At 39.5% G+C, this 13,573-nt stretch overlaps 1 protein-coding gene across 2 annotated transcripts in view; it reads left to right on the forward strand.

Annotated features, from left to right (window-relative positions):
* samd12 (sterile alpha motif domain containing 12) overlaps positions 1-13,573 on the forward strand; it is a 360,397-nt gene that overhangs the window by 249,584 nt on the left and 97,240 nt on the right. The window lies entirely within an intron of this gene.

Below are 13,573 nucleotides of genomic sequence, written 5' to 3' on the forward strand. Positions count from 1 at the left end.
TGGTAAATTGAGAGCTTTGCCTTCCGGCTCAGCTCCTTCTTCACCACAGCGGATCGATATAGCGTCCGCATTACTGCAAACGCCTCACGGATCCGCCTGTCGATCTTACGATCGACCCACTCTTCCCTCACTCGTGAACAAGACTCCTAGGTACTTGATCTCCTCCACTTGGGGCAGGGTCTCCTCCCCAACCCGTAGATGGCACTCCACCTTTCTCCACTCTGATTCCCATCCCAGTCGCTTCACACTCTGCTACGAACCGATCCAGTGAGAGCTGAAACCTTGGCCTCTGCAAAAAGCAGAGACCTAATCCAGCAGCCACCAAACCAGATGCGCTCAACGCCCTGATTAGGCCTCGGAATTCTATCCATAAAGGTTATGAACAGAATGGGTGACAAAGGGCAGCCTTGGCAGGGTCCAACCCTCACTGGAAACGGGTCCAACTTACTGCCGGCAATGCGGACCAAGCTCTGACACTGATCATACAGGGAGCGGGCCACAATCAGACAGTTTGTTACCCCATATACTGTATCCAACCTGTCAAATGATATTAAACCAAATATTATTATTTATTTTGTTACGGTACAGTGGGGGAAGGAGACTGCACAAAGGCAGGGATGTCGTTAGCTCTAGGCGTATTTATTAATACAAGTGTGACTTGCGAGTTAAACCAAAAAAACCTATGGTGTGACTATGCGTAGTGATTATCTGAGGAGTGTTACCAGGAGTTGTTGAAGGTGTGTGTTGAGCGAGGTGCTGAAGTCCAGGGAGGGCAAGGCAAGCTCGGCTGTCCAGGGACAGGAGTGGGGGCGTCGAGGTCCGTTTACAGGCAATTGACCACTAAATGGTAACAACGCAATAAGTTTTTCAAATTGTTTACGTCCTGGTACAAATATATACTATCAGCATAATACAGTCACCACACAAGTTAATCATCATAGTATATACATTTAATTATTTACAATCCGGGGGGTGGGATGAGGAGCTTTGATTGATATCAGTACTTCAGTCATCAACAATTGCATCAACAGAGAAATGGACATTGAAACAGTGTAGGTGTGACTTAGTAAGATATGTACAGCCAGCAGAGAACATAGTGAGTTCACATAGCATAAGAACAAGTATATACATTAGAAATACATTAGGTTATTTACAATCCGGGGGTATGGGATGTGAATGGAGGAGGATAAAGGGTTCAAGTTGCCTGGAGGTGTTGTGCTGGTGCATGTACAGTAGATGGCAGTATTGTCCTGTTTGAGTGTCACATGCTGTTTACGGCAGACAAACTGCCTTAAGGTTAGAGTGGTGGACGTAGACGTGACTGCTGTTGTTGTGTGTTGTTACTGTGCTGAGAGGACGTTAATGAAACTGCCTAACAATAAACCCACATAAGAAACCAATTACTCGCCCTCGATCATTCTGCAGTTATAAAGTCATTGAGCAGACACGCTCTCATACACATCACTCAGGTCTTCATAGAGCTGGAGGAGGCGTGGCCTCCAGCTCTGCCTGAATTTCGGGAAATTTTCAGGAGAAAATTTGTCCCGGGAGGTTTTTGGGAGAGGCGCTGAATTTCGGGAGTCTCCCGGAAAATCCGGGAGGGTTGGCAAATATGGCTCAGTTACAAAGGATGGAAAGGACACTGCAAGTATAAAATAAACTAAAAATGTACTGTAGTAGCAATATAAAATAAAAAATTTAATATTTACATATGTACAGTATATGATATACTGTATACTGATATATTACCAGTTTATATCATATATACAATATGTAACAATTACCATGTACATTATTACAGTATCTGTAACAGCTGCAGCATAAAATAGAGAGTAGATCCAGCAGAAAATATACATCATAAACAAATTTTATACGATTCATCAAGTTCATCATAATAGACCATATGTTGTCACTCGTGCATCTGTTTTCGTTCAAACTTTAGTTCGGAAATGTCCTCGTCTTGAGTTTTTGAGTCCACATGTCTCATATAAGTACATTGAAGGAGCTTTGAGCCAATGTGTCTGCCGTCATCATCGTTCCTCAACATATTTCACCTTCTACTAAAGAACATGCGGTGACGTGCCAGGCCAGGCTTCCTCCCACACGCCATCATTCCCCTTGTCTCCTCCTTTTTCTTCCCACCTCCTGTATTTTTAAACTTTCCCCTCCAATCTCGTTTCCGAAAATGGCTTCTGTGTCTTCTGAGCCGTCCACTTTCCATCCGAGAGCGAGGCGAGAGCGGGGAAGGGAAGTCGGCTTTGAACTATGTCCTCTTTCTCCATTTAAGTCCTTGATTTATACCTGTGTGAATGGTTGGTTGAATTAGTGGAACGTTTCTATCCATTTTGAATGACTGACATTGTTTTAATTAATCAATTTTTTTGTACCGGCCGTTTGATTGATTGAGACTTTTATTAGTAGATTGCACAGTGCAGTACATATTCCGCACAATTGACCACTGAATGGTAACTCCCCAATAAGTTTTTCAACTTGTTTAAGTCGGAGTCCATGTTAATCAATTCATGGTAGAAATATATACTATCAGCATAATACAGTCATCATACAATTTAATCATCAGAGTATATGCATTGAATTATTTACATTATTTACAATCTGCGGGGTGGGTAGTAGGGGGGGGGGGGGTGGTTGGTTGATATCAGTCATCAACAATTGCATCATCAGAGAAATGGACATTGAAACAGTGTAGGTCTGACTTGGTAGGATATGTACAGAGAACATAGTGAGTCCAGAAAGCATAAGAACAAGTATATACATTTGATTATTTACAATCCAGGGAGGTGGGATGTGGCGGAAGGAGGGTATTAGTTTCGGGTTGAAGTTGCCTGGAGGTGTTCTTTTAGTGTGCTTTTGAAGGAAGATAGAGATGCACTTTCTTTTACACCCGTTGGGTGTGCATTCCACATTGATGTGGCATAAAAGGAGAATGAGTTAAGACCTTTGTTAGATCGGAATCAGGGTTTAATGTGGTTTGTGGAGCTCCCCCTGGTGTTGTGGTTATGGCGGTCATTTACGTCAGTGGTTCTCAACCTTTTTTTTAGTGATGTACCCCCTGTGAACATTTTTTAAATTCAAGTACCCCCTAATCAGAGCAAAGCATTTTTGTTTGAAAAAAAGAGATAAAGAAGTAAAATACAGCACTATGTCATCAGTTTATGATTGATTAAATCGTGTAACAGTGCAAAATATTGCTGATTTTTAGTCGTCTTTCTTGAACTATTTGGAAAAAAAGATATAAAAATAACTAAAAACGTGTTGAAAAATAAAGTTATTCAATTATAAATAAAGATTTCTACACATAGAAGTAATCATCAACTTAAAGTGCCCTCTTTGGGGATTGTAATAGAGATCCATCTGGATTCATGAACTTAGTTCTAAACATTTCTTCACAATAAAATAAATCTTTAACATCAATATTTATGGAACTTGTCCACAAACAATCTAGCTGTCAACACAGAATAAATATTGCATTGTTGTATTTTTTTTCACATTTCATGAACTTACATTCACATTTTGTTAAATAAATATATTTATAAAGAATTTTTGAATCGTTGCTATTTTTAGAATATTTAAAAAAAAATCTCACGTACCCCTCGGCATACCTTCAAGTACCCCCAGGGGTACTCGTACCCTCATTTGAGAACCACTGGTTTACGTTATGGGGTGACGGGTGAGCTGGAGTTTATCCCAGCAGAGTACACCTTGGACTGGTCGCCAGCCATACCCTAAGACGGGGTTCTATAGTGCCGCACTTGTGGCTCCCTGGAGCTTTTTTAAAAGTGGAAAAAATGGTTTCCGTAAACATTATACAAACCTTCCTAATTGTTAGAAATCCCAATCTTTATATTGATAATGCTTCACTGATGAGAGTATTTGGCGAACGCCGTTTCGACCTAATTTTGGCGGACCTTAACCGTACTAAAGTTTTTTTTTTTGTTTTTTTATTTATTTTTTTATTAAACCAACATAAAACACAAGATACACTTACAATTAGAGCACCAACCCAAAAAAAACTCACTCCCCCATTTACACTCATTCACACAAAAGGGGTTCTCTCTTTCTGTTATTAATATTCTGGTTCCTACAATATAGAACAATACAGTCTGCAAGGGATACAGTCCTTGAAGCACAGGTGAATGTGTGTGCTGCTGGTCCAGTATCATTTTCATTCATTTCTATTTTTTTATGTTATTGTTTTTACATTGTCTTACTTTCTTTACTTACTTTTCTTACCGTAGATTGTTTACATACACAACTTTCCTTTATTGATGTCACAGAAAGACATGTTTTATGCCGCTCCTTCTCTGTATCATTTGGTCCACCAAACTTTTTATGCCGTGCGTGAATGCACAAAGGTGAGCTTTGTTGACGTTATTGACTTGTGTGGCGTGCCAATCAGTCATATTTGATCACTGCAAGCTAATCAATGCTAACGTGCTATTTAGGCTAGCTGTATGTACATATTGCATCATTATGCCTCGTTTGTAGGTATATTTGCGCTCATGTAATTTCCTTTATTTATGTCCTCTGTGTTTATTTTATATTTAGATAGATAGATAGATAGATAGATAGTACTTTATTGATTCCTTCAGGAGAGTTCCTTCAGGAAAATTAAAATTCCAGCAGCAGTGTACAGAGTTGAGTTATTTGCATGTCTCTTGACACAATATATGTATTTCTGATAGTTGTTGTGTGCCGTTCCAGACCACAGCAATGTTTGTAAAAGATTGTACCGTATTTCTCCGATTATAAGTCACAGTTTTTCTCATAGTTTGGCCGGGGGTGCGATTTATACTCTGGAGCGACTTATCCGTGAAATTATTAGATAGATAGATAGATGGATGGATGGATAGATAGATAGATAGATAGATAGATAGATAGATGGATAGATAGATAGATAGATAGATAGTACTTTATTGATTCCTTCAGGAGAGTTCCTTCAGGAAAATTCAAATTCCAGCAGCAGTGTACAGAGTTGATATCAATTTAAAAAAAGTAAATAATGGGGGTTTAAATGGAAACAAAATAGAGAAATATTACAATAAAAATAAAATATAAAAAGCAACAATGGGAATAAAAATATAACAGTAAAATAAGAATATAACAAGAGAAAGTAGGCAGTAGTGACCATGTTATGAAAACTAACACATTACCGTAAAATATCAAACCAATAAAAATTGGGAGAAATGTCTATTGTTGTTGTTGGATTTTATCAAATGAATTTCCACAAAAAATGATACTTATACATGTTAGGGATGTCTCATAATATCGGACTGCTGATATTAGCGGCGGATAAAGGCTTTAAATGTAATATCAGAAATGATCGGTATCGGTTTCAAAATTGTCGGGATCTGTTTCAAAATTTTAAATTTATGACTTTATAAAACGCCGCTGTATACAAGGACTTAGGGAGAAGAACAGAGCGCCAATAAACCTTAAAGGCACTGCATTTTGCGTGGCGGCCCAGTCACATAATATCTACGGATTTTCACACACACAAGTGAATGCATGCATATTTGGTCAACAGCCATACAGGTGACATTGAGGGTGGCCGTATAAACAACCTTAACACTGTTACAAATATGCGCCACAGTGTACACCCACACCAAACAAGAATGACAAACACATTTCGGGAGAACATCCGCACCGTAACACAACAGAAAAAAACCACAGAACCCCTTGCAGCACTAACTCTTGCGGGACGTTACAATACACACTAACCCCCCCACCGCGCCCACCTCAACCTCAACCTCCTCATGCTCTCTCAGGGAGGGCATGTCCCAAATTCCAAGCTGCTGTTTGGAGGCATGTTAAAAAAAATAATGCACTTTGTGACTTCAATAATAAATATGGGAGTGCCATGTTGGCATTTTTTCCCATAACTTGAGTTGATTTATTTTGGAAAACCTTGTTACATTATTTAATGCATCCAGCGAGGCATCACAACAAAATTAGACACAATAATGTGTTAATTCCATGACTGTGTATATCGGTATCGGTTGATATCAGCATCGGTGATTAAGAGTTGAACAATAAATGGGTTGTACTTGTATAGCGGTTTTCTACCTTCAAGGTACTCAAAGCGCTTTGACACTACTTCCACATTTACCCATTCACACACACATTCACACACTGATGGAGGGAGCTGCCATGCAAGGCGCCAACCAGCAACCATCAGGAGCAAGGGTGAAGTGTCTTGCTCAGGACACAACGGACGTGACGAGGTTGGTTCTAGGTGGGATTTGAACCAGTGACCCTCGGGTCACTCTTCCACTGCGCCATGCCATCCCTAATAAAGTACTATCTATATCAGAACATCGGATATGGGCAAAAAAGCCATTATCAGACATCTCTAGTTTGTTTCCTTCTTTATTATGCATTTTCGGCCGGTACGACTTATACTCCGAAGCGATTTATACTCGAGAAATACGGTAATAAATGCATTAGAAGAAGACAGTTATTTCCTTTAACTCGGACACACAAAGAGACACATGTAATTTGCCAAAAATGACACTGATGATTGACTGACAATTACAGTAAAGACAGTTTGTAAATGATCATAGTAAGAGTGACTTTTTGTGCTTGTTTGTTGCATTCAAGCATTGCCTGTTCAGTCAAAGATTTTTATGACGGCGACAGTTTGAAATTAATTTCAAAGTCATTTTCCATCACTCCTAATAGATTTTGAAATTGATACAAATGGACCTGATTTGTCTCTCTCTCTCTCTCTCTCTCTGTCTCTCTCTCTCTCTCTTGAGAGAGAGAGAGACAGCCAGCATGGACATGTGTGGACATGGTAGGCAGGGCACCAAATGTGTTGCACTGTCAAAAGGAGGTCAATGGTGTTGTTGTATATCAAAGATGCATTCATGAGTGCAGTGAATGTGCCTCGATTCAGGTGTCGCATCATGTATTTTCTTGTTTGGAATCAAGTCATTTCATGTGCAAAAGTGGGTCGTTTGTAACTTGGACTCAGAGAGAGAGCGAGAGACATTTTTTTGTGAGACACTGCAAGAGACCCCGGGGAAATCTGAGCAGGCAATATCCAAACAGAAGTTGTGGTCCCGCCATTGTCACTACACACAAATTCAATACGATGCGACAAAGATATAATGCAACGTTCCCCTGCTGTTTTCTAGAGATGGAACAGGAATATAAATGTTACCCAAAATGTATTAAGTCTGACTTATTGAAACCATCCGGAAACCATCCGGGCTTGAGAGCCTCCCCTTGGTTCAGGACAAGATGCAAAGGAGGTGATTTAGGCGATGGCATCATTTTTGAAAGGGAGACATTACTCTTCATTTGACCTTTGAAAGGTTGATGTAAGGGTGTGCATTTAGGAGACACCTTTTTGTTGCTAGATGTACCAGTGAAGTTGGCACGTTGTGTACATGGCAAATAGAAGAAGAAGAAGAAGAAGAAGAAATCCTTTATTTGTCCATTCCAACATGTACAAGACACATCAGAACTGAAATTACATTTTCGGCACAGTCCCGCTAAGAGCAGACATACGTTACGGGGGTGGGGGGCAGATGTGGCTCTTTCGATGACCGCATCTGGCTCTCGGATAAATCTGAGCTGACGCTGCTTATTATGATAAGTAATGAATAATTCCACTTGTAATGAAAAATAATGTTCAAAATATAAAACATTCTCATGCATTTTAATGTTCAAGAAGTTGTGTTAATGGTAAGAAGTAAGTTATTTATTATTGGTTAGTGTGGGGCTTGCCCTCCTGGGGGTTCTTCAGACCACCAAGCACCGACATGAGAGCCTGTTTCAGGGTTACAGTATTGTTTTATTTTTCAGTAAGTCTCTCAGTTGCTTTCCAGCATTTGTCTTTTTCTCTTTCGTTCTCGCTCGCACTCTGGCTCCAGCCCCGACCCCGTCTCTCCTGCTAGCTGCTGCTTATAAACAGAGCGACAGGTGATTAGATAACAAGGCCCAGCTGGGCCTTCTACGCACCTGTCGCTGATTTCGAGGCCGGTCCTGGCAATACCCTGCTTCGCTGCAGGCCCGCAGGCCACGCCCCCTCCACATTTAGCTTCAGAATAACAATGTTTTTAGAAAGAATAAGAGACATGAAATGTTGGTCTTACTTAAAAATGCACGCGTTTAGTTGTGTTCAGTGTTAAGAAAAATATTATATGGCTCTTACGGAAATACATTTTCAAATATTTTTGCTTCTTGGCTCTCTCAGCCAAAAAGGTTCCTGACCCCTGGTCTAAGGCTAGACCCTCAGGAGGGGTCTAGACTGAGTCCAAAGAAAAAAACTCACATAGCCTGGCAGACATTAAACATATATATATATCCACACCCCCAGAGGAATTAAGCGGTGGTGAAGGCGTTGATTTCAAGGGTGGGGATTATGCGTGTGTATATGCCCAATTAACTTGGGAGAGATGATGAATGTTTTTGTATGACTGAGGCCGATAAAGTTTGGCTACAGATGTTGTTGACAAAAAGGAAGGTCAAAAGCGTCTATCTTTGAGGAGTCTTCGGGAGATTTTCTTCAGAACAGCCTGTTCCCGTATCAAGGCCATTAAGGGAGTCCAAATCGTAGATAAAAAAGTTGTTTTTCTTCGAGAAGACAAAATAGTGACTTTTCTCCTCTGTGGTCCATGCTGGATTTTCTTCGATTCCAATTCATTATTCCTTTTCTGCAAACTTTTCCAAGATGAGATCCATTTTGCGATTCAACTCAGAAATCGCTCCAGTCTGTGTTCCCACAGCCCGACCCAATCCTTCCATTGCGTTGAACAGCCGTTGGGCCCCTTGAGTGGCTGCCATTGTCTTCCGAATTTGTCGATACACCAGAGTAATGCCCAGCCCAATCAGCAAGTGCCCCGCGATCACAGCTCCAAATAGGTAGTTGTCTTTGACGTCCTCGATTGAAAGGGCTGAGAGGCACATGATCCTCCATGTGTTCCAGGAGTCCCTCACGTAACCCGCAGCGATGGTTCCATCAGGGCAGCCAGGCTCCCCCGAACTTCTTTTTCTAGTCGAAAAGACTGTGTCAATTGCGTCAAGAGTCGAGCTGATCATATTCATATTGAAATTTGGATTAGAGGGCAGCGCAAAGAAAGAGGCTTTTAAAAAAGTTCAGACAAGGACAAAGACAAAGAGAGCAATCAGGAAAGGAGGGAACGGAGAGTGCGACCGCCCTCACCAGAGGCCAGAGTGAAAAATAAAAACAAAATACAATGATTTTACAAATCCTTTTCAAGTTATATACATTTCAATAGACTGCAAAGACTTAACGTTGGAACTGGAAAACACAAGTAGCAAAAATAACTTGGAAAGTTGAGTAATGCTCATCAGACACTTATTTGGAACATCTTATTTGGACAGGCTGATTGGGAACAGGTGGGTGCCATGATTGGGTATAAAAACAGCTTCCATGAAATGCTCAGTCATTCACAAACAAGGATGGGTGAGGGTCGCCATTTTTTCAACTAATGCTTAAACAAAATTGTCCAATATTTCTCAACGAGCTATTGCAAGGTGTCACACCCCGCCTCGGATGAAGGTATGTAACTTTTGCAACCCAGACTTTTAAACCAAGAATGGCAAGGCACGCAGCTGGTAACAGTTTACAAACATTTATTTTTAAATCCCAAAGTGTCAAAAGGTGAACAACAACAAGAGGAAACAAAGCACCCAAAATCTGCAATAGTAATAGATACAGGCGATTATACTATACGATATTATATATTGTACATTTATATTCTAAATCCATTTTAAAGTCACATGTGTTAAATAGGCCTTAAATATTCATAAAAATAAGTATATTAAAAATAATCAAAAAATAAAAAAGGTAAATAATCCATTATAACAAAATACATGTATTCACAATCAAAGGTCAATAATCAAATATGTTAAAGTAAAGAATCAAATAATCAAAACGGATTCAGCTAAATCAATTAGCAATCAACAAAACTCATTTAACCGGCTACAACACAACATAATCTCATCATCAAAATAATCACCTCAGTGGATGTTTGATGCATGGAGATCTGAGCTCTTGCTCAGTACAGGTAACCTCTGGCAGTCACAGACAGCAGACTGTCAGAAAACTGGCATTTTCCAACGTAAATAGCCCATAGCCCCTCCCACTGTCACACAAAGAATGTAGGGATTCCCCTATCTACCGTCCGTAATATCATCAAAAGGTTCAGAGAATCTGGAGAAAGGCCGAAAACCAACATTGAATGCCAGTGACCTTCAATCCCTCAAGAGGTTCTGCATCAAAAAGCGACATCAGAAATGCCCTATGGGCATTTCTGAGATTTCCTGGATTTTTTTTTTTTTTAATTGGAAAAAATTATATATTGAATTTCCAGAATGGTGGAATATGTTGAAGGTGGAATGGTATTAATCGGTTGAAAAATGTGGAAATGGTGGAAGTTAGAAAAATGGCCAATTCATTTTGAATGGGGAAAAGTGTCCCGGAAAACCAGGAATTCTGGTAAATCTGGGAATTTTTGGAATTTGCCAAGGGAAACCCTGTGATTCCCAAATAGGTTGAACAGTTTGAAATTGGAACGGTTTGAATCGGATGAAAAATGTGGAAGGTAGAACGCGCCAAAATCTGGAAAGGAAGAAGAAGAAAATTAAATAGATTGATTTTGGTGTAGAAAACCATGTGTGAATGCTTTGGAGCATTCACACAATAAATACATGCATTCACACAATAAATGGATGAATTTTGGTGTGGAAAACAATGTGCGTGAATGCTTTAGAGCAGTCACACAATAAATCATTTAAATTCTGGTGTAGAAAACCATATTTGTGAATGATTTGGAGCATTCACACAATAAATAGATGCATTCAGACAATAAATAGATGAATTTGGGTGAGGAAAACCATGCGTGTGAATGCTTTGGAGCATTCACACAATAAATAAATGCATTCACCCAATAAATAGATGCATTCAGACATTAAATATATGAATTCGGGTGTAAAAAAAAAATGTGTGAATGCTTTGGAGCATTCACACAATAAATAGATGCATTCACACAATAAATAGATACATTTTGGTGTAGAAAACCATATTTGTGAATGCTTTCGAGCATTCAAACAATAAATAAAGGCATTCAGACAGTAAATAGATGAATTTTGGTGTAGAAAACCATGTGTGTGAATCCTTTGGACCATTCACACAATAAATAGATGCATTCCAAAAAAAAAGATGAATTTTGGTGTCGAAAACCATATGCGTGAATACTTTGGAGCATTCACCCTATAAATAGATGCATTCACACAATAAATAGATTAATTTTGGTGTAGAAAACCATATGTGTGAGTACTTTGGAGCATTCACCCGATAAATAGATGCGTTCTCACAATAAATAGATGAATTTTGGTGTAAAAAACCATATGTGTGAATGCTTTGGACCATTCATACAATAAATATATGCATTCACACAATAGATGAACTCTGGTGTAAAAAAAAAACATGTGTGAATGTTTTGGAGCATTCAAACAATAAATAGATGCATTCACACACAAAAAAGATAATTTTGGTGTAGAAAACCATATTTGTGAATGCTTTTTAGCATTCGCCCAATAAATAGATGCGTTCACACAATAAATAGATTAACTTTGGTGTAGAAAACCATATGCGTGAATGCTTTGGGGCATTCACCCAATAAATAGATGCATTCACACAACAAATAGATGAATTTTGGTGTAAAAAAACATATGTGTGAATGCTTTGGACCATTCATACAATAAATATATGCATTCACACAATAGATGAACTCTGGTGTAAAAAAAACATGTGTGAATGTTTTGGAGCATTCACACAATAAATAGATGCATTCACACACAAAAAAGATAATTTTGGTGTAGAAAACCATATGTGTGAATGCTTTTTAGCATTCACCCAAAAAATAGATGCGTTCACACAATAAATAGGTTAACTTTGGTGTAGAAAACCATATGCGTGAATGCTTTGGGGCATTCACCCAATAAATAGATGCATTCACACAACAAATAGATGAATTTTGGTGTAGAAAACCTTGTGTGTGAATGCTTTGGAGCATTCACAGCCAGACCCAGATGACTGTTAAACGAGCAGGCCCATGCAAGGTTATTAAAAATAGCGCAATCAGTACTTTTCTCCCTGGTATCAAAGAAACTTGTGTAAGCGAAGCTCTTGTTAACCTCCATTACCCTCTGCAACTGTAGGTGCATGGAGGATTAGCTGAATACCAAGAACCCCGTTATCAACACTACTACGCCGGTCTCGGTAAGGGAAGCTGGCGTCGAGATGTTACTGGAGGCGAAACAGGTGTTGACTGCATGCTAAGCAGCGTCCTGACGCTGCTCGTTAATGCCGGAAAACCAGAGGAAGGTTAGAAAGGAGCTCATCAGCATGTTTACAAGCGCTTGGTGCCATGTGACCTTGGCATGTTGCATTTCAGATCATAGTGCGGGACTAGGGAAATTGTTAGGAAGCTAATTAATAATTGATAGGTCAGCATGTCTTCTGTATCGCGTGGACTTGGGAGGATTAAAAATAATGTCAGCAGCTTGTTAAAATTGCAGTCAATTGGGTGGAGGAAACTGGATAGAGGGATTTCAGCGATAAGAACGGTATTAATGCAACAATGAGGTCTGTTTCTGATACCACGATCACTGGTGTCATCAATAATGGAAATTGGTTAGCAAATGCCGCAGAAACAGCCGCCTAAAAGATATGATCTTACTTCATCGACATAACTTTGTTTTCCGACCTTTGGAAGGAAGGAATTAAATGTGAAGGACAGTTCTGAAAACACGATTTACTGAATTAAAACTGGAACTAATCAAAAATATGACAGAACATGGGGAAAATTTGGCCGAGCAACAAGAGCGTATCACTGCTCGTTCTGCTTCGGTAATACAAGCCAAGATTGTTGAAATATCTAAGCGGCGGACATTTATCCATGAAAATATTGTAAAGCTGCTCATAGTGTTGAGTGTTTCAACCCTTATTCAATTGAATGCACTACAAAGACAAGATATTTGATGTTCAAACTCATAAACTTTATTTATTTTTTGCAAATAAAAATTTACTTAAAATTTCATGGCTGCAACACGTGCCAAAATAGTTGGGAAAGGGCATGTTCACCACTGTGTTACATCACCTTTTCTTTTAACAACACTCAATAAACGTTTGGGAACTGAGGAAACTAATTGTTGAAGCTTTGAAAGTGGAATTCTTTCCCTTTCTTGTTTTATGTAGAGCTTCAGTCATTCAACAGTCCGGGGTCTCCGCTGTCGTATTTTACGCTTCATAACAGCCAGACATTTTCGATGGGAGGCAGGTCTGGACTGCAGGCGGGCCAGGAAAGTACCCGCACTCTTTTTTTACGAAGCCACGCTGTTTTAACGCGTGCTGAATGTGGCTTGGCATTGTCTTGCTGAAATAAGCAGGGCTGTCCATGAAAAAGATGGCGCTTAGATGGCAGCATATGTTGTTCCAAAACCTGTATGTACGTTTCAGCATTAATGGTGCCTTCACAGATGTGTAAGTTACCCATGCCTTGGGCACTAATGCACCACC

This window comes from Nerophis ophidion, linkage group LG21 (genome assembly GCF_033978795.1).
Source record: "Nerophis ophidion isolate RoL-2023_Sa linkage group LG21, RoL_Noph_v1.0, whole genome shotgun sequence".
NCBI classification, from domain to species: Eukaryota; Metazoa; Chordata; class Actinopteri; order Syngnathiformes; family Syngnathidae; genus Nerophis; species Nerophis ophidion.